The 22,782-nt window shown below is 39.4% G+C and overlaps 1 protein-coding gene across 1 annotated transcript in view; it reads left to right on the top strand.

Moving 5' to 3' along the window:
- Nucleotides 1–22,782, top strand: part of LOC6574232 (trophoblast glycoprotein) — a 47,087-nt gene that overhangs the window by 14,028 nt on the left and 10,277 nt on the right. Inside the window, exon 3 of the mRNA XM_002000254.4 lies at nucleotides 18,438–18,498. The gene's annotated coding sequence lies outside the window, so the exon portion shown is untranslated. The remainder of the gene's footprint in view (nucleotides 1–18,437; nucleotides 18,499–22,782) is intronic.

Below are 22,782 nucleotides of genomic sequence, written 5' to 3'. Positions count from 1 at the left end.
AACTGGCACGCCCCCTTCCCATACTCTTGAATATTAAATGCATATTGGCGTGCCGCATGCCCAGTCACTGAGCAAATATAACGCGGAATGAACACTCAATGAACAACAACAACAGCAACAACAACAACGATTTTCGGCGGAATATTAAAATAAAATTGAAAAAAAATACACGCATAAAATATAAATGAAAACTCGTTGTGCTGACTGACCAATGCTGGCTGGAGTACCCTTAAAAAGCGCATGGCAAATGCATTTTGGTTTTAACTGATTGGAGCCGAATGGTGTTATATTCCAATATTTGCATTCGATATTCGCTTGTGCATTGTTACGGGTAAATAAAGGAGCGCTTTATAATTTCATTGAGCGAGAATTGTGGCGGGTGAAAACATTTTCAATTGGTAAATTTGATAAATTAACTTTAACCATTGAAGTTAAACTGGCATGATTAAAATATATTGACTTGACTGTGTTTAAGTAGTATATATATCTGAATTTTTAATACAATATATGTCATGCTGAAGAACAAACGATAAAATCATATAGTTGTAGAAAATTGCAGCTTCAATAAAAATCAGCTCATTTGAAAATCATATTGCTTAAAGTTAAAAAAGTATGTTCATATATAATATATATTATATAAAGCATCTTCATATCCATTTCATATATATTTTATATATTAAATAGAATCTACTTTTCATAACATTGACCCTATCACACAAAAACCAACAGAAGAGCAGCCAGGCTGGCATGACATTGTTCTTTGCCCTGACATACATACAATGTTAGCTTATATATATATATATTTTTTTTTTTTTTTTTAGGAATGTGAAGGTTTTACAAACAAGAATATTATTAGCAATTTACCATTGCAGAAATTGTTCTAGGCTAGCACAACTCAGTACTCACAACAATGCTCTGTCCTCTGTCCTCTGTCCTCATAGCCACAAATGTGGCGATCCTGTTACTATGGCGAACAGTTTTATTGGCTTGCGGCTTGGTCGTTGGCTGACTTGTCGCGCATATAATTTAAATTTACATTTTGAAAACATAAACATCAGTTTTAATTGCACACTGCGGACGCGCTCAGCTGCGAGGATAATCGAAAGCTAAGCGTGAAGCAGGATTCTGGTAATAATTGCGCATACGCCACGTGTTTCGCACCACATTTTGTTTGTACATATGAAATTATTGCCAGCGTCGTTTGCAGGATAATTAGACACAAAACGTAGACAAACACACGCACACACGCACACACACACAGGCACAAATGTCATGCATTTGACATTTGTATTTAACTGTTAACTGGTTGCGGTTCTGCTCGACAGACTGCGCCACATAGGAGAACAAACGGAAAATGTTTTAGCTGCGAGCGGGCATTTCATTTAAATTTTACATGAGTCAAAACCACAGCTAGCACACACACATCACACATACACATCACACATCAATCAAACACACACACACTGGAGTATGGCTCAACTTTTAGCCGAGATTGTGCAAAGATTTCGTGATCCAAAAATTTAATTACTCTCCCTTTTTTGGTATCAGTCCCGCAACATCGGCCAGACAGACGGGTTTTGTCATCGCAACGCAATAAAAAATTAAACTTTGCCAATTAATTTAATTCACATGCTGTTTAATGTTGGCTCTGCGCACACTTCCGTGCTCTCTGTCGGCAATGTTTGCTGAAAACTCCTGTCGCATGTGCTGCGAATATCTTAGGCATGCGACTCATAACTTAACTCGGGCGTAAATGAAGGTGCGGAAAATTAAGTTTATGGCTAACGAAATGGGACTGCTGGGAGCCGAAAGGCAACTGTGACTCAATAAACTTCAGCCACATTTGCATATTATTATGTGCAGCCATAGCCGTGGGCTAGGCACGGATGAAATATTAAGTATACGACTATTAAATCCGCACATTTACAACGATATTGCCAGTGTTAAGTGGTAATTTTAATGGGCTCTTAACGGTTGGCGTTTAAGTTTTTATTGTGTCTATTTCGCTTTTATCTTTACTCTTGTATTTAATTTAAATCGAGGTATTGAGTATTGAGGTTAGAGAGCACACAATGAAGACTTCCTTTAATATCGCACTTTACTCTTACTTTGTCTCACTTGCATCATTATTATTTTAGTTTTGCAAAGCTTTTGACCTGATTTCGTATTTATTCACTTCAATCTTCATTTCATGCACTTTCCTTTCTCCACATGCACGTGACCCGGGCGCCCATTAATAGGGCGAAAGTAAATTACAAACTTTATCAGCTTTTTACCTCCTCGTCTTCTTCCTCTCTGTGTCTTCGTCTTCGTCTTCATCTTCGCCGTCGCCGTCGCGTTGATGCACGTTTCCGTTTTCATTATGTCAAATTTCATGACAAAGATTACGTCTCGGGGCACTATATGGCATATAATACGTGCACGATGATAATGCTACGCACTGACATTAATCATTTCTTTAGCTTGTCGCTCAACTATAATTTCGGCAAGGCTTTATAGCGCATCTGTGTGTCGATGTGTGTGTGCGTATATATAGCTACAATTTTTCATACGAAATGATGTCATTAAACAAAGAACTGTAACGAACCGACAACAATAATGAGCTCGGGCTGCACGGAAACCAACACATCGGTGCAGGACGAGTAGCAGACAGGCTGCAGGATGAGCAGTAGCAACAGGAGCGAGCCGAGGGGCTGGGAATGCGGATTGGCTGTGGCACAAAAATTGTGCGATAAAATCCCAAAACGATTTATACGAAGCAAGCGAAACGACACACCAGCTACACCAACAACAATAGCAACAGGGCAGCAAATTTAGCACAGAGTGAAGTGACATAAGCTTGGTAATACGTTAAGGCCCGGCCCATACACACTTACAAATAATGAAGCAACAAGGCGTCCCGCTAGTAAAGCTGTTGTGCCAAAACGCGTTACCCCTTGACACGCTCCCCGTCTGCAGACAGATCTAAGCCGTGTGCGAGGGTTGTTTGAGTAAAATCTGATATGGCAGTTTATATAAAATATATATATTTTATATACATATATGTATATTAATTATAAGCTATATATTTTTACATTTTATAATTCGGACTTTTACATATATCAAAATAATATATACAAATATTATATTATATTATATTATATTATATTATATTATATAATTATATTATTTCATATAATAATAAAACTAAATTATATTTAAATATTTCTTTTCTTCACATTGCCAAATGCTCAGCAACGTTAAAATAATTGCAAATTAGAGCTTTCAATTACTCTCTCTTTGTTTTGTGGACAATCACTTAATCTAAACATTTTTCACTAACCACTCTCGTCTATGCGGCTATGGACGTAAGCCAAAAAGTTGGCCAAAACGGATGCGTCAAGTTGAATGGCTATAAAAGCGTTGAATGATGTGCTGCTGACCCGACGGACGGCCGAACGGCTCATCAGCGTTGTACGGCTAGTGGTTCGAGAGGCTTGCGACACGGCATATTATGTATGCAAGTCGGCAACGCAGCAACAAATACAAGCACGCGCACACGCATACACACACACACACACATACACAGGTATAGACTGTCGCACGCACACAGCGCTTTACACGTACTTAGAACAGGGCGCTGTATACAACGTTTGGCCGCTTCCGTTGCGGGGCCTCAACGCAAATCACGAGGCGCAAACATTTAGTCAACCGGGCGGGGCTGGAAGGGGCGGGTTGAAGGGGTTTTGGTAACTGGAGTGGGGCTTGATGGGAAGTGGGCGTGGTTAGCTTGGAGCTCCGAGCCGAAGCTCGGCGATGACGTTGAATGACGACGAATTTTGAATACGAATTTCATTATACGCACCACTCAATTATTCAGTAATCTAGTTGGGACAACGGCGCAGCTAGTGGCGGGAGGAGGGGTCAGAGCAGGTTGGCTGTTGCTAAGCAACGAGCTATGTTGATTGCTAACCCAACAACTAACCTGCCCCAACCCCCCGCTGACTACTTTGAAATGTTAACAAAATGTTGCAGCTGCTGCGCCGCAGAGCTAATTAACGTAGATATTTGTTGCTGTTGTTGTTGAGAATGCAAATCTGTACTTATATATCACGCTGCGTGGCACATAAAACACAAATTGCCGCATTGGCTGGCAACACGCGCACGTCGCAGCCCGCACAAATTGCCAATTCTTTTGAATTTTGATGAGCTCTTTGCCAAGGTTCGAGTTCGATGTTGCGTTTGCTGCCCCTGTTGCCAGTGTTACCATTGTTGCCAGTGTTGCCATTGTTGTTGTTGTTGTTGATGATGCCATGTGACTGTTTCTGGCTTTAGTCAGCAGCTTTAAACAGTCGTTAGTTGCTGCCACTAATTATAATTATGCATGTGTACACTAATTAATTATGCATACGCCATGTGAAGTTCGAGCACATTTTGTGGGGGCTGGGAGGAGTGGAAGGTGTGTGTGTGTGTGTGAGAGTGTGTGTACATTATTCTGTCACACAATTGATGATATATCAGCACAGTTTATTGAGCGCTGAGGCATACGCATGTAGCTGCAATTAGATTAAAGCACTAATCGCCAGAATTTTGCGGCGGGCCAACGGGGCGTATGGATAATGAAATTAGTGTAACCAAAACAACAGCTAATACATGTACCCAAATAGAGGGATTTGAAAATCAATCAGAGAGAGAGAGAGAGAGAGAGAGAGAGAGAGAAATAGCATAAGCCTATCATAACTGTTTATTTAATATCTGCAAAAGTTTTTAAAAATTGAAAATGGTTTTAGTTTTGCATATAATTCATTTACTAGTTAAACACAAATTTATTTTACATTATATCCCCTATCAATCTACACTAAATCATATTTTAATTGACTTTTCCTGCTTTGTAAACTGGAGATAATAGACAAGAGACTAACACACAAATAGAAGCAGCTAAGCAGTGCATTATCTTAAGAGCTGCTGTGTAGCTATAATGTGATTGTACCAATCAATGCCTTAATCTCTAAGAAGTGGGTGAGAGTAAACATTCTGGTTATTTCAAGTCCTGGCGAAGAAGCTTGCGCCAAACAATTTACACAGACCGCAAAATGCAACCAATTACTATGCAAAGCTCCATTTGATGCCCCTTAAAATACAGTTCATCCAGGCAAGCTCTGGGTCTTACTTATGCATGCGCAGTTAAGTACGATTTGTTTATGGGGCAAACGCAAGAATCTTGCAATTTATGCAACTTAATATCAGGAGCCTCGCGCCCTGCAGCCAGGACCTTGGCCTGCCAACTGCGGCTGCTCCAATTTCCCGGCACCTTTTGCCGTCTTCTCCCTCTCGACTGCGCCGTGCGGAAAATGCAAATGTAAATTATTGCAAATAATATGAGACAACAGACTGCAGTTGTGCCGTTATAAAGAGATAAACAGCGAGGGGCAACATACAAAAATAAATAATATGTGCCACAAACTGTTGCAAACTGCCATGCACTCACTCACAGGTGTGCGGCAACAAAAAGAAAATGGAAACCGACCAAATCTGAGCTGACTTTATAAATATTTATGCGCGTTTATTGTGACATTTTATGAATGCAAATTGTGCAAAATTTATACAACTGTAAATTGTTTTTCTCCCTTTTTACTGAACTGCAGCCAATTTTAATGGAATGAATGAAAAAAAGTTGTTGGTAATCTATGTATTTAAATCATAGAAAAAATTGAGTCTGCATATAAATGGGACAATGAACAAAAAGCATTTGATACTGTGGCTAATTAGTTGCCTTTGATTCTAACTACGGTATCTCTTAGTCTGGCACTCTGATCCAGTTTAATTGCACTCAGTTGACTTTCCAACAAATTGCTTTCAGCTGATGTAATGTCGTCCACTTACAAACATCAGCTTGGGATCATTTCAAACTTTGCATATTTGCCAAGATTACATTTAATATATATATATATATTTTTAACTGCTTCTATTTATGGGCAAACTAATTTGTGAAGTCGGCGCCAAGAAAAAATAAGTTCTGTAACTTTTTGCACCAAAACTTGAGCCTCCCAATTCCAAATTCCTAAGGCAAAGTTTCGCTTTAAGGACTCATCTGGACTTTGTCGAGCTGGACATCTGCGAGCATTGCTCTTGCTTATCAAGCCCAAGTCGGCATTCTGTTTGCTTTTAACTCACTGACATATGCGGCGAATGACATTGGTAATGCCTGCTTACAATTTTCATATCACACGGCAGCCCAACCAAAGGAGGTGTTGCCAGTCTAGCCAATTTAAGGCTAGATCTAGCCTATTTGATATTGGTATTGGCTATTAATAATAATTGCTTTGAAAATGAGTATGGGTATAACCAGAATTTGAGGCGACTATGCATAAGACTTAGTCCTTAAAAGAACTATAGAGTAGAAGAAACTGCAGATATCTAATAATTCAGGCTTAACAATCATATATATTCTTGAGCAGCGTTATGAGGTGATCCAATTTAACTATGTAAACGTATTTGTTTGCTAATCGTACCGTATTTCTGTCTCCCTGTCTGTCTGCCTAACAAATGCAAAAGAGAGCTACAGATCATTTAAATTTTCTTTATATATGCAGCCGTACTCATTTGGTATTTATATATAAGAAATACGAAGTTAGAATGTTAGAAGCTGCAGAGAGTGTTCCCATTGGTCGACTGCAACGACCACTACCTGGCATCAGGCTCAACGGTTGAGAGCAACTTAGAGTTTGACTGAAAGTCTCACTATATAAAGGGCAGCAGCAGCAGCATTTCTTCAGTCCTCCCAGGCCCGGTGAGGTCACTCGTGCAACTGAAAGTCTCCCTATATAAAGGGCAGCAGCAGCAGCATTTCTTCAGTCCTTCCAGGTCCGGTGAGGTCACTTGTACAGTGCTGTAAAGTGAAGTGGAGTGAAATACCTAGAAGAAATACTTAGAGAAAATACTTATGGGAAATAGTTTGGGGAATCACTTAGAGGAAATACTTAAACGAAACACTTAGAGGAAAGAATAAATACTTAGCGGAAATACTTTGAGAAAATACTTCGAAGAGGAATTGCTTAAAATCAATACATAGAAAAAAAATTACAGAAAATACTTATAGGAAATACTAATAGGAAATTATATTTTGCGTATGTTCCAACATTTTCCTCTATACTTTAGCACCTTTTAGCCAACCTGTATCCACAATCGTACATACATAGGAGCTCCACAGGGAGCTGGCAACACTGATGGAGGCAGCTCTTAGCTGCATTACACATCATGTTAAAACGGAATGCATACATGCTGATATAATTATTAAATAAGCCATTAGCTGTCATTATGCGCACACAGTTGACAATTTCAGCCTCTTTGTGGCAAAAGTACTCGTAATACGCTTCAAGGCTTTCAATGGTTCCATTTGTCATTACTTGAAATGCTGCCATTAAGGCCAGCCAATATGTTGAACTCCCTTTAAATTGAAACTGTCTGTTCAGTCTATTGTAAAGTCTGTTAAATATTAATCTGATTGTATGAATGTGCATGTCAAATATAAACGTCACATGTTTTCTATCTGCTGTTGATGGCAGATTAAAGTGAAACAGTGTTTTGTGTATATATTTGAACAAAACAATTTCTACATTACAGGCATCATTCCTTTGACTGTCTAACATATCCATTATTTCAATGCTGAATGCTATGTGTTGATTAGCATTTTGTTTAATTTGAATATCATGTATTTTAAATGTATTGTGCTGCAAATAACATTTTTAATGAAATTAAATACACATGTCAACCAGTCACAATATAAACAAAAGCCCCGTGTTTGGGCTGTCCGGAGGGAGTCTACAATTACAATTCACAATTTTCGTGGGTGACAAAAAGCTACAGAAACTGCGCGAAATTTCGAATGCCTTTATTCATTTTTCACTTTTTGTTGATTCATTTAAATTCGGTTTTATGCTGCGCGTATTTTGATGGAATTTCACTCTAAAATTGACTCGTATTCAGAACTGCAATACAACGCAAAAAAAGAAGCAGAAGCAATGTAGAAAATAAAATCGGCTGCGGTCAGCTAAATGACCATCGAAAAAAAACACTATGCAAATGACATTATTTAGCAGCGAAGGCAAACACCAAAAACAACAAAATATCGAATAATACGGCGATAAAACAGGAATTGGCTCGAAACTGATATCCAAATTGAAATGCAAGCAAATAAATATTTAGCTCGACAATTGAACTGCGAAATATACCCATCCACGATCGATCACATGCAAATGAAGTCAACTGAAATTGAGGGCAAATTGTAACGGCTGTTAAATTCAATAAACTCACCTGCTAATTAGATATATTACATTTGGTGCTTTATAGCCATTAATTGCTTGCCAGATAATTACTAAATGAAGTACATTTCGGTAGGCAAACCCCTTTGAAATGCCTTTGACCTCCATGTGGATTTTTATTTGTGTTTACCTTCATAAATTGATTGTAAATAGATATATAACAGTTATGGCAACAGTTATGTAAACTCATCAGTTAGCTATTTATAATAGTTAACTAAAAGCTGTGTATTTTATCACAGCCAACATTTATTATTATAGTTAAATTAGAAATTTTGATGTCACAAAAATCATTAAAGCGAGAAAGTCATATAAACAAAGTCTTGTAGAAGAGGTGCATATTGATTTTTACGCAATAATAACAGTAATATTATTCTGCCTGCATTGGAATAACAGCTTAATATTGTAGATGTATTGTAAAGTTGTTACACTCAACGAGTTTTACATATCCATTATGTACTTTCTTTAAATAGGACCACATTACCCTTAAATAAAAGGAGTCTTTATAGTATTATTAGTTAGCATATGTAATACAATGTCAGATAACGAAACATATTTAACATCAGTTATAAATCATAATATCAACTGATACTCTTCTTCTCTAATTAATTCAACAAGGCAAAGGTAATCTTTTTGAGTGGATTTTCGACCCATTTTCCCCATTCACATTTCAAGAATCCAAAGAATTCTCAAATCAATCACACAATTAATTGAAAGCTAAACAGAAACCGAAGAGAAATGCTCACTGAACCTTTCGGTACCCAACTCTTAGCTATTTAGATTGGGTCACCTCAATCAAATTGGGTGCCGCAGTTACCATTAGCAGTTCACATAATGACCCAAAAAAAAAAAAAAAAATAAAATAAAAAAAAAAAAAATAGAACAACAACAAAAAAAAGTGTTTCTATTAATAGCGGCGCCTGCTAAGCATAGCGGTAAACTGTGTGACATGCCAGCACCAACACACCGCTGTCCGCTTCCCCGCTGTCCCACTGCCCCGCTGCACGGCTTCCTTGGAGCAATCGTCGCCCACTTAGGTAAAGTAGAACCCGTTGTGTAGCTCGTTTCGTAGGAATTTTTCTCGTATCTGTATTGAATTTTTTCTAGCCCAAGCAGTCGAGCATCTTTCTTGGCTAGTCGCCATCCACACTGCGCCCTCTCTTTGTGTTTATCTGTGTGTGTGTATCTGTACACACTTTGGCGTATGTCACCAAATGTCATTGACACGATTTGCTTTATGCTGCATTTTTCCCAACCTCACCACAAAGCAGCAACAGCAGCAGTAAAAGCGGCGGCAACAACAACTAGCAGAAGAAAAAGAAGAGCGACGTGTGTAAGCATTATATATCTGGCTATATCTGTGCCGACGTTTTACACGCCGTTTACTTTGTGGCGGGCCACCTCAGCGTTTTAATATCCCGTAGCCCACGATATGAAGCTTAATGGGTATATTGGTTTAACGATGCTGAAATGCTAAAAAACTTTCAAAAATTGGAACCGATATACCTCTAAATTATATTATAAATGGCTCACCAAATAGGTGAGCTCCAAATATATATATATACGAAATGTATAGGGTATTTAGCCGTTGAGCCATCTCACCTAGGGCATTTTCGTATGTTCTTTCTCAGTGTTTGTCTTTCGTTTGCTTCGCCTACCCATTCAGCGATAGCAATGTGGCTGGAAGACAGAGAGCGAGAAAGAGAGAGAGAGAGAGAGGGGAGGGGGGGGGGTTATAAAGGGTCGAGAACTACATGTGAGTTGATTGTTATCAGTGTTGGGAAAAGTGCCGACACATGCAAACACAATCACAATCAGACACACACACAAGCACACAACCATACAGACACACACATATAATAAAAGCCACAACAAAATTTGTCCAATGATTATTGATCTAAAATTTGGGTTCTGTGCACAGGTGCATAGGCTAATTAACAACAACAACAACAATTACAAAGCAAATTCGCCGTGAGCGAATGCATGCAATTGTAATCAGTCAATTCAATCAATCAATCAATCAATCAATCAAGCTACTTGGGCAGTCATGCATTGAGTCATTTGGCAACTTTGAGCAAATTAAAGCCAAATGTTGGAATTACAGTTCACATTTTCAAATTTGGTGTGCTACAGCGATGATACTTGCATCTAAAATATAAATATACATAATATGCACGTATAACATTTATATATAATTCTAAATTTATACTAAGCTTTTAGCTAACTTGTAACAACAACAAACTGGCCAACTAGTTATTCGCATAATTTGACCCAGACATTTATGCATTTAAATTTGAAATTATTTGACTGAGCCATCTCAGCTGGACATACAAATGGACATATGCTTGGATGGTAAATAGTTAAACCGGAAAAGAAGCTTTCGAATTATAACTATTTAATCAAAACGAAACATTAATTTCATTTTATGTGCAGTATTAAAAATGATTTCTGTTTACATAATTTTCTGTCATTTTCAATCCGGGTAATTTGCTATATGTTTATTTATTATTTAAAAATAACAAATTGCGTTCCTACTTCATTAATGTAAACTAATACTATTATTTATAGCATCTGACAGTTATTTTAATGCATTTTTTTTTTCATTATTAATTTATATGAATTAATTAATAATTGGCAATAAGTTTAAATTGCATTATTCACTTGAAATTCTTTTTATGAAAATTTATTTATTTTTTTTGACGACAACTGTTTAAAATGCTCAACGTTAATTTTCTGACAAGGGCAATCGATTAAAATGGTTAACGAAACGTGTCAAATTGATTGAGTAGCTGATTGGCAGCGAATTAATAATAGGTGGGCGTGGCTGAGCAGATGGATGCATTAAATTGATTATTATTCAGATACCCAAGGGACAAAAAAAAAAGATTTGAAGCATTTGCATAATGCTACAGTACCATTAATATTATGAAATATAACAGTTAGTACAGCTATAAAGAATACAATTGCAGAACATTAGTACACATTCATTACACATATTATGTATGTAGCATTTGTGCAATATAACAGTTTGTCTACAAATTACATACATGCCGAGCTACAATTAGTCTGTAATATAACAACTTATATAACAGTATAAATATTTATGACGAATTTGCTCGTTTGCAAAATGCTTTATTTCTTAAAACATCGCAATTACATTTATGATGCTATACAAACTAATGCACAGAATGTTATATGCACTCCTCGCTTTGACATATTTAAAGCGTCATTTTCTCCCCATTTAAGACCCACTGCAGAATGCCAGAGTACACCTTGTTCCATCCCCCCCAATAGTCTCTATTCATGCGTTTGAGGTTTATTTAAAGAACGTGAATACATTGGACGTTGCGTTAGAGACACGCGCATTTCCAGAGCTCAGCAAAAAGCGACGTCTGCAGACAATCGTCGAACTCCACATATCTCTATATACACATATTCTCACATATACACAGAGATATATATGTATGTAGAAATGTCGCTGTGTGTGTGCGGTATATCATGGTCTGTGAAATGTTTTGCATGTTTACTCATGTATTTGCATTTCGTGTGACATAAATCACGCACATGACACAACACAATACAACACGATGCGCGGCCCAAGGCACAAAAGAGAAATTCCGAACGGTAGCAGCATTCAGGCAGTGGACGTTGCCTTCAAAGCGCAAGGGATCGCCCACACAACCCACTCCCATTTCCATTCCGACTCCCATTCCCATTCCCATTCCCAATGCCAATCCCATTACCATTTTCATTCCTGTTCCACAGTCGCTGCAGTGAAACTGTCGCCCTGCATTTTTCAATGAGCGCGTTGATTATTCCGACAGCCTTTGACCTTCCGTCCCGCCGCTCCCCTCCGCCAGCCAGACGAAGCGGTTTCTTTGCTGTAAAGAGAAAAAGAATAATATCAAACGAAGAAAAATCATTGGCGCAAAGCAGAAAAGAAATTAATTAAGCTGCCAGCATCGACGTAGTTTTAATCTAAGAATTTTTGCTTTGCATATCTAGTATCTAGTATCTAGTATCTAGTATCTAGTATCTAGTATCTAGTATCTAGTATCTAGTGTCTAGTATCTAGTATCTAGTATCTAGTATCTAGTATCTAGTATCTAGTATCTAGTATCTAGTATCTAGTATCTAGTATCTAGTATCTAGTATCTAGTATCTAGTATCTAGTATCTAGTATCTAGTATCTAGTATCTAGTATCTAGTATCTAGTATCTAGTATCTAGTATCTAGTATCTAGTATCTAGTATCTAGTATCTAGTATCTAGTATCTAGTATCTAGTATCTAGTATCTAGTATCTAGTATCTAGTATCTAGTATCTAGTATCTAGTATCTAGTATCTAGTATCTAGTATCTAGTATCTAGTATCTAGTATCTAGTATCTAGTATCTAGTATCTAGTATCTAGTATCTAGTATCTAGTATCTAGTATCTAGTATCTAGTATCTAGTATCTAGTATCTAGTATCTAGTATCTAGTATCTAGTATCTAGTATCTAGTATCTAGTATCTAGTATCTAGTATCTAGTATCTAGTATCTAGTATCTAGTATCTAGTATCTAGTATCTAGTATCTAGTATCTAGTATCTAGTATCTAGTATCTAGTATCTAGTATCTAGTATCTAGTATCTAGTATCTAGTATCTAGTATCTTGTATCTTGTATCTTGTATCTTGTATCTTGTATCTTGTATCTTGTATCTTGTATCTTGTATCTTGTATCTTGTATCTTGTATCTTGTATCTTGTATCTTGTATCTTGTATCTTGTATCTTGTATCTTGTATCTTGTATCTTGTATCTTGTATCTTGTATCTTGTATCTTGTATCTTGTATCTTGTATCTTGTATCTTGTATCTAGTTTCTAGTATCTAGTATCTAGTATCTAGTATCTAGTATCTAGTATCTAGTATCTAGTATCTAGTATTTAGTATCTAGTATCTAGTGTCTAGTATCTAGTATCTAGTATCTTGTATCATGTATCTTGTATCTTGTATCTAGTTTCTAGTTTCTAGTATCTAGTATCTAATATCTAATATCTAATATCTAATATCTAATATCTAGTATCTAGTATCTAGTATCTAATATCTAGTATCTCGTATCCTGAATCTTTTATCCTCTATCTTGTATCTTGTAGTGGGGAGAACATTTCAATGTCAATTTCATTTCAGCTTTAGCTTGAGTCACTTTGCATTTGCATTTGCAAATGCCATTTACAAATTTCGACCATATTAATTTCACATTCCCTTCAATGGCAGGCGAATGCTTTACATTTTCTTGACATTGATTGATTTGCCAGTTAAAGCCGGAGTCAACTTAATCAAGTGCAGCTTAATCAGTTGCCTGTCATAATCGGGTTAGCCATCTGCTTAACTTAAGGCAATTACCTAAAGAGCAGCCACATCTAATTTGGTGCACTCAGCAGCAGCTAAATCAGCTGGCAGTTGGCAGCAAATTGTTTGATGGCCAATTTCCAGGCTCTATTAACTGAGATGCATTTGGCCGCCTCTAACTGTCGGATAAGCCTTCTGCTGCCATCTGAAATTTAATTATATTCAATGCTCAATAGGATTTACAAGTAACTTCCGACTTCCGCCTTCAATGTGTGACATGGCACAATCGGCACGCAAATCCCGGCTAACGGTGTATCTGTAATCACAGACAAACATTCCATCCAGGCCGAGCAGCCGGCCCCCAGCTACGGCTGTTGTGGGGCAAATGTAATCATGAAATCACGACCATAACCCCAAGAGGAGGACGCCGACTGAGCAGCCGCTAATTCAATTAGCGCCCCAAAATATGAATTCCCCGCCCGTACGCCCTGTTTGCCATTCAAAGTCGGAATTAGACTTGGAGTCGTAACTGCCGCTGGCACTTCTGCTTAGCCGGCTCATGTAATTGGTTATAATGTGTACATAAATCAAGGGCGTTTTGTCGTGGGCGGCAGACTGCAGACTCTATGTGAATCTCTGACTACAGTTGCTCTCAAACACATGACGCGTCATGCTTAGCGGTGGATTTTATGACAACACTATCCAACAAAGACCTTGGAACTGGGAGTTGGAAAAGTAGATGAGCAGCTAATATGGGTTTCTAATATGAAGAAATTTACAGAAAATATCAATTACAAATGTTTTAGGTGTAGCATACCGCTTAAAAAAAAAAAAAAAAAAAAGAAAACTTAAATTTCTTTTTGCAAATATTATTATATATAATGCAAAGATTTTCATATGATTTTCAATCTGCTCAATTATTTTCCTATATTAACTTTTCAGCTTAACTTGACTATAATATGTTTTATTTGAATAATTTTTTGCATTTAAAAAGTATTCTCATTTTTCCATTTTTTTGCAGATATTCTTTATTGACGGATTTTATTATATATGAACTCAAATTATATCTTAAGATGTGCAAGAAAAATCAAAGTTTTACTAAGTTTTTTCCCTTGCCACAAAGTTACTTGACTTTCCAAACTACGCAGCTTACGTAGGACAGAGCTCTGAGCCATGGCAGAGAAATGCAAATGCAGAAGCCTGAAAGTGCTTGCAACTGCTAATAATGGGTATTATCATAATGATGATGAGGGGTAGGTAGGGTAGGGGCTTTCAGAGGGAAACTCGATAACTATTTCACACAGGCATGCAGCTTGTTGAGTCGCACGTTGTGTGGGCATGGCGGGCAGAGATACAGAGAGTAGCAGTCTTTTGGGCTGGGGTTTCGGTTACACGCACACACACACTAACACACACCCACCCACTTGCACGCCCGCTTGAACATGCATTTCTCATGATGCGGAATTTTGTTCACTTGACATTTTGACATTTGGCAGCTGGTGCCAAATTAACGCGACATCAATGCAAGCCCCTGTGGTGGAAGGGGAGGGGAGGGGCGCTGTGCTGAAAAATGCAGTTGAGCGCATAAACCCGACCAAAGAATGTCGCCCAAGGGGTAATCCGGGTGCCTGCTAACCTACTGCCTGACACACTCACTAATTTATCATGTTCGACAGTTGTTATTGTTGACAAGCTGGCAGAGAGTGGGCGTGGCACTGCAGCAGACAATGTGATGCGCCGGTGCTCATCAATGTGTTAAATTCTGGGCACAAACTGGAAGGCTTAATTGAAAGAGATAACATGCACTTAAAGGAACCCAAGTGAGCCGACAAGCTGTGCGATTCTAATGTATAAAATATGTGCAAATTTTGTGGCAGGACTCTACTCAGTTTTGAATAATATACAACAGCCAATCAACTATGTATGCATGACAGACAGCTCATATTCCGCATAGAATTTCAATGAACTCAACCAAAGACCGGGTCCGATGAAATTGGCACGAAAATGATTTACCAGAGAATAGCAAAATCCTCGACTAATGCGCCCAAGCATGTAAATGTGAGTTGCGGATAGAGAGGGGGACGGTCTGTTGTCAAAATCAGGCATGAAGCGGGCAGACGACTGTGTGGGGCGCTAAACAACAATGGATAATGCATGCGACACATATGTGTACAAGAAAGATAAGAGACAGAAGAAACAAACCACAGGAGCCAGAGCTTGCCACAGACAGGCTAAGAACAACAAAAGCAACAGCAGCAACAAAAGCTTCAGCCTGAAGATGGCCACGATTTATTGTTGGCAGCCAAGAGCTGTAATAAATCGAAGTCAAGAAGGCACTTTGCTGCTGCTTTTGCCATTAAAAGATAAAAAATCAATCTGCAAGAGAGATAAACGAGAGCAACGCACAAAAATGAAAAGAAAAGAAGAAGGAAACGAAAAAGATCTGAAGCCATGCTACACATTCGCTGATTGGATATTAGTTAATTATGTGCTTATTAGAGCTTTATTAATGAATGTAATGGGCGAAAGTAGCAAAAACAGGCAACGAAAACCCTCAACATACTCATTTATATTTCACTCCACCCCAAGCACAGCTCGAGCAAACACAGCTTGTATCATAATAAAAGATAACTTGACTCAATTTGAAACGTACCTTGACATAGTCTGGGCCATAAGTTGACTTCTTTTCCTCTAAAGCTATGCCACACCCAGTGGGAGCAGCAACTGAGCTTATTCACATTTCATTCGTTTACCCACTCACATGCGGTCGTAAATTGACTTGCAGCTTCCATGTGGACCAAGGAGAAACTTGGAGGACTTGCTGGCAGCTTGGCAGTCAACGTGACGTATGCGCAATGTGCCAACACTTTGACTAAGCACTTAATTTAGGGCTGCCTTCATAAACAGAAGCCAAACATGTGCCCAGCTCTTGAGTCCGGCTGCAAACAGTTTGCCAGCTGCTCGGCTCGCATTTCAATTAAGCTCCGGCTTTCGGAGCATTTTTGCAGACAATTAGTCCGCAGCATGAATTATGGCCTGGCTTTTATAAGTAAATCATGGTCAGAGCTGGTCATAAAATAATTTTAAATAATGGTCGGAAAGAAACGTAAAATGAGTAAACATTAAGCAGAATTAAAAAAAGCAAAAAGATGAAAAAGTTAGCTTCATGCATGTAGTTAACTATTATGGCTGTGCCTGGGCGCAGCTTATGCTATGCAAGTTTTGTGCTTCATTTCCGTTTCCGGCTGCAGGCAAGTCAAAGGCAAAAGGAACCAGCGAGAGAGAGAGAGAGAAAGCGATAGAGAATATGTGGAAGCATATGCATAATGGCAAACGTGCCGAAAGCCAAAACTATATGCCCAAAGACAATGGCAGGATCTATGTGTGTGTGTGTGGGTGTGGGTGGGGGTGTGGGTGTGGCAAACTGCAGTTCGTTTGTTTTGACTTTCAATTGGAGAGCTGTTGCTTCTGGCTGCTAACGGCTGCTCGCTGCCAGCCAAACAGCCAACCAGGCAAGCCGCCCCGCCAGTCCCCCACTACTCCGCTAGCCCGACTGCTGTCTGTTTCCTGTATGCCTGGCTGCCTGCTGCCTCCTGCTGGCTCCTTGCTGAACTTTGGCCATTTGTTTGCTGCCTTTTGGAAATATAATAAAGACAGCACTGGGCACATAATGCATTTTGCTTGTTTACATAAATATTTGCACAAGATGCGAAAAGAGAAAAGAGCTATGAAAAGCCAGAGCCACAGCCGGGAAAAGCAGAATGCTCGCCTACAATGCACAAAGGCCACCTATGTCAATGCAATTCTCACATTTTTCTAGCATTTTTATGAAAAATCTTTAATCCTGTTGTCAAGGGGCATCGTCTATTTCCCTATTTTTGCATGGGATCAGCAAATATTTGCAGTATTTATTTAATATTTCTAGTCATATTTTGTTGCTTACACGACTCACGCTGCCATCTCTAGCATTTGACATAACTTGTTTATCCTTTAATATATCCTTGCTCCGGGACATCTGCAATCGCTGTTGTTGCTGCTTATCAATTGCAATGTCTCGACTCGTTTACTTTATTCTTTACATTGTCTCGTCCTGGCAGGAGAAGAAGAAGAAGCAGTAGAAGACGGGTTCAAGCTGTGTCCTATTTGCAGTTTTGAATATCTGTGTGGAACCCTCGGAGCAAATGTTGTTTGGCCCTTCGTGTCTCGCAGGTCGCTCTGGATATTTATCACAATTTTTATAGAACTTTTTATGTGGCAGCAGCAGCAGTAACAACTATGGACATTAAATGGAAAAAGTTTCATTTCATTCGGCTTGATTAGTCAACCAGACAGTCAGAGCGGGCGAGCGGGTGAGCGGGCGAGCAAAGGGGTGCAAATGACAGCACCCTAGGGACTTAGGCAGTTGACAGCTTCAAAATAAATAATGCAAACAAAAACAACAAAAACAGCAAAACTAACAAAAATCAAAAGTAAATGGCAAATGGTTGAGGCGAATGGTAAAGTTTAAGTAAAAGTTGCTTTAAATAAATTTCCAAATGTAAATGGAAATGACTCGAGCACATTGATTGGGGAAAACTTTTTGGATAATTCACTCTTTTTGGAGAGCAATCAACTGCGAGCTGAGGCATGCACCACGCATTATAATGATAAAACGAAAAAATTTTAGCTTATAACTTGAACTAGATCAATATTAAAATTATAACAGTTAATTTAATGTTCAATGATACTAGAATACCCCGTATGGCTTTAATAAACTTTAAAAACAAAAAACTCATATTTAATCAATTTTTTTTTGTGTTCTCATTTCAGCATCTGCTCAAGCGTATTAACAACATTAAATCAACTCAGCTACACATTTAGTTTTTAAAAGGTAAGTTTAATAAACTCGGAGCATTTTAATAAACCCAACAGCCAGCTATATAGAATAAGTGCTTGGTTGTACTTCAATTCAAAGTTCATGTAGTTAGAACAGGGTGGCTTTACCATGGAATTATTAAAACTTGGCAGAAGCTGGTCATAAGTTTTAAGCTCTAACAACTTGGCTAAGTCTGGTTTCTATTTATGGGAAAACTGTCAATAATTTAGAGTTTATATTTATTATTTAATACTTTTCTCTACCATATTGAAGATTTTTAAATTAAAGTTCCAATCGTTCCCCTTTTACAATCGATGCGTTCAACGCACTGTCGAATGCCTCGAGCATTTGATCTTTGGTCGTTAACGTATATTTGGGATAAATACTGCAGAGTGGAGTGGGCCGCCCACCGCGCCCCCACTTTTCAATTACCCAGCCCGCCTTAGGCGAGGCATAAGCAATCATGTCAGTTTCTTGTCCACATGCATTGCTCCGCACAAAGCAGTCGACGAGGAACGGCACAGGGGAGGGGAAAAAACAGAAAAGTGCAGCTCAAAGTCATTTGCACTGTTTGGTTTCCACATCCGCAGTTCCAATTACGCTCTGTGGCCGCGAAGTATGCATTGGCTGTGCGGCGCTGTGTGATATGAGATGTGCGTGCCCAAGGAATGCTGCTCGCTGCTTCAATCTCCTACTCCACTTTCTCAGCAGCCGCTCAGCTGCAGGCGTGGCGCTTATAGCCTGCACCCACATGCTGCGCAAATAAAGCAAAGTCACTAGCAATGATTTAATTACGCAAACAAGCAACTTAAGAGGCGACTGGGGGTATGCGTGTTTGGATGTGTGTGTGTGTAAGGCTTAGCTGCATGCCAGTTGGGAATCTGTCAAAACAAACATAAAATGGCGGCCTGTGCCACTTGAGCTGCACGTTGCTCATACGCCACGTTGTCAGCCTCCAAGGCGCATTCTCGTCAGCTATTTGTCTGTCTGTGTGTGTGTGTGTGCAGAGCGCCTTCTGCGAATTCACTCAACTCAACTTCCCTCTCAGCTTCCCTTTGGGTTCGCAGGCCCTCATCAGTCGCCGTCTTCAGCGAAAAATGCAATTCAAGCAATTTTCAATTTACGCTGCACGCACGTCGCTCCCCTGGCACAAGATGCGCGTAACTACCCAGGCAGAACAGTCTTTACTGTTACAGTTAAAACCCCAACTTTTTCTTCGTCTCTCTCCCTCTGTTTCTCCCTTTCTTGCCCCGTTAACATCTTACCCCTGGCCGTGTCCAGTAAGCCTGCTTTACATCAAATTGAAAAAGCAAACTTGTCGCGCTAAAAATTTTTATCATTCCGCAGGTCTGCTGCCAAGTTTTTTGCTCACCCCGATTCCTACAGCTGGCGTTAGCTTCCTTGTAACCTGCTGCCTGACCCCTGCTCAGTGCAACCCTCTCTCTTGATCCCCTACTCCCGTGCAGCCCCGAGCCTGGCAGCACTTTTATGGCTTAAGCAGCGCTTTGCAATGCGTTAAAATCGTGCGAAAACTTTGTGCACGAGATTTTCTTTTATTTTTTTCTCTTCGCTAAAAATTGCCTGTTAGACGCGTTTTTCGGCTCTAGCTTTCTCTCGCTCTCTCTTACTGACTCACTTGTTGTCTCTTTCTCATCGCTCCGCTTGCAACTTTCGTTGTTGAGCTCAAAATTAAGGCATTAATGTTGGTTTTATCGATTCGCCAAAATTGGTTTCTCTTTCTCTTGGACTTGAAGACAGTTCGCCCGGCAGTTAGTTAGTGAAATGTACTTAAAGTCCAGCAGTAAGCTGCGCAGCAGTGGCAATTGCATTCAAATAAATGTAACAGCAAAGATTTAGTTAAGCTCCTTTTCTCATTCAGAAGCTTTTGTTCCTTAGCAGCTGCTGTGCAATTCTTAGCTAAACGGACTGAAATAATCGCCAAAGAGGCTAACATTTTAGATATGAGCTCAGAACAAGTTTAATGAGATTTATGGTGATATAGAAGCAGATGCAAATGAGTCAAGAATATAGAATAAATATATGTATTCTATAGCACGTATTTCTCGTTTAAATATCCCTTGAAAACCCCTTAATTAAATACCTGTCAATAAATAAGTCACAGGTCGAGCAGGCTCCTGGGGCTAGTTTCATCCAACGTAAACTTTGCTTGCTGCAATTTAGTTTAGCTGATAGCTTGGTCGATTTGTACGAAAGCGAAAACTTTCTCTATTACAGCAAAACTCATTAGCTCGAAGGCAGAGTTCTATGTAAACAGGTAGTTTAGACTCGTTTATACATTGCAGCACAGCAGCAGTAAAAAATGAAACTTTGCTCGTCGGCTTACTCAACGTTTGGCTGCCCCTCTCACTGCCTCACTGCCCAACTGCCAGCTCTTGGCTAAGAGGGCCTACACACTTTTTCAAGCCCAACACTTGTCAAACAAAAAGCAATTTACAATGAGAGACCTCGACGATGGCGAGGTTGGGCCGGTAGAGCCTTCCAATGCACAAATGCAGCAGCAGCAACAACAACAACAACGATAGCAACGATAGCAAAAGTAATACAAATGACTGCAAATACTCGAAGCAAACAGCAGCAACAAAAACAAAAACAAAAGCGACGAAAACAAAAACAAACAACAAAAAATCCATAAAGAAATGAAAGAGATTTTCCAAAGTCATTTGGCAAGTGTCGAGCGACGAGACGAGACGACGACGACGGCGACGGCGACACCGAAGAAGGGGGACCAAGGGCAGCGAGTGCCAAAGTAACGAGAGGAAAGTGACGAGTGGAAAGTATCAAGTGCCGAGCAACAAAAGACAAGCGACGAGCTGCGAACAATGCAGCTGCTGCAGCAACAGCAATTAAACAAAAATGAGTCTACGTCTTGGGCAATTCGCGTAAAAAAGCTGAAAAGCAAACCGCATAAGGCAACCACTATAGCAGATTATATCACAGCAGAACTAAAAAGCTCAAAGCAAAAGAGCATGAATAAGCAGCAGCGCTTCATGGCTGAAAGAATCTTTAAATGCGAAAATATAAATCTAGAGCCAACAGAGCAGAGAGTGCTCGCATTTGCAATACACTGCAAGTGAAGAAGTTTGATCTAGATTAGATTTGAGATATATTTTCTATTTATATTCATTATAATATTTTTCCTTGAAGATGTTACATTCGAGCATTCGCACCTGCAGCTGGCCATTGACCACATATAAATTCTCTAGCTTCGGATGGGGCACAATGAACTCTGAACGGCCTTTGGTGACCTATCAATCTTGCTGCCCAGTCCTGGCCAATCCCAATAGCATTGCCATGCGCCTGTCCATGTGCATGTTCTCGTCAGTGTACCGTTATGCCGGCTGCTACTTCATCTTCATTCATTTCGGCAATTGCTTCAGCGTTGGCTTCTGCCAGCTTTTCTAGCTTTTTTTTTGTTTGCCTGTTTTTTAGTGTGTAAAATATATATATGTGTGCATGTGTGTGTGTGTGTGTCGGCAATGGCGACAATTGCAAATATTTTGCAATTTTCCTGTGTTGTTAGTTGGCCATTTCTCTTTCCCCAGTTCTTTGGGCACTGCTCCTGTTCCTTCTTCCGGCAGTTGCTTTGCATTTCGGCTAGTAAAAGGATTGCTCTCCTTCTGTTTGCCAGTTTGTTTGTTTCCCCGGACAAGTACAAGCGCGGGCCGAGCAGCTGGCTGGTTTGACTTGTCATGCTTGAGTGCCGTTGCCTGCAACGCCGAAAATATGCAACTGAATGGACCACTGGACTACGGACAGCAGGCCCTGCTCAGACAGCCAGCAAGGCCGCTGCTCGCTGCCCTAGCCCCAACCCGCATGGCTCTGCAATGAAGATTGATCACAGTTGGCGCCAGTTGAGCGCCGTTTTTACAGCCCCCAACTGCAATTTTTATTCGTGCCACTTTCCGGCGACCTTCTGCTGTTCGCCACACTCATCCTCCTCGACCTCGGCTCCTTTCCATCCGCCTGCTGTCGTTTAATATGAAAAATTGCGCCAAATATTTGCGAAGCGCGGCAAAAGATGCAGCGAGCGTTAAAAGCGGCGCCTGCTCTAATTGTAAGAATTTGTCAGTACTGCAAAAGGGATAACAAATTAATAGTTCGCCCGTATCCGGCGCCAGCGGAGCGTTGTGAATGAAATTCAACGAAATATATTAGAGTCTAGTCAGAAGTATCTAAGATGTGCTTCATCGAATTTAAATGTTTTAAAGGGAATTTCATTACAATTTTTTATTACAATAAATTTAGAAAATTTCTCGGTAGTTCTTAACACAAACTACA

The sequence above is a fragment of the Drosophila mojavensis genome, unplaced genomic scaffold, assembly GCF_018153725.1.
Source record: "Drosophila mojavensis isolate 15081-1352.22 unplaced genomic scaffold, ASM1815372v1 contig_277, whole genome shotgun sequence".
Classification (NCBI taxonomy): Eukaryota; Metazoa; Arthropoda; class Insecta; order Diptera; family Drosophilidae; genus Drosophila; species Drosophila mojavensis.
The sequence above is the reverse complement of the archived record's forward strand: the minus strand, read 5'-3'. Positions and strand labels throughout refer to the sequence as shown.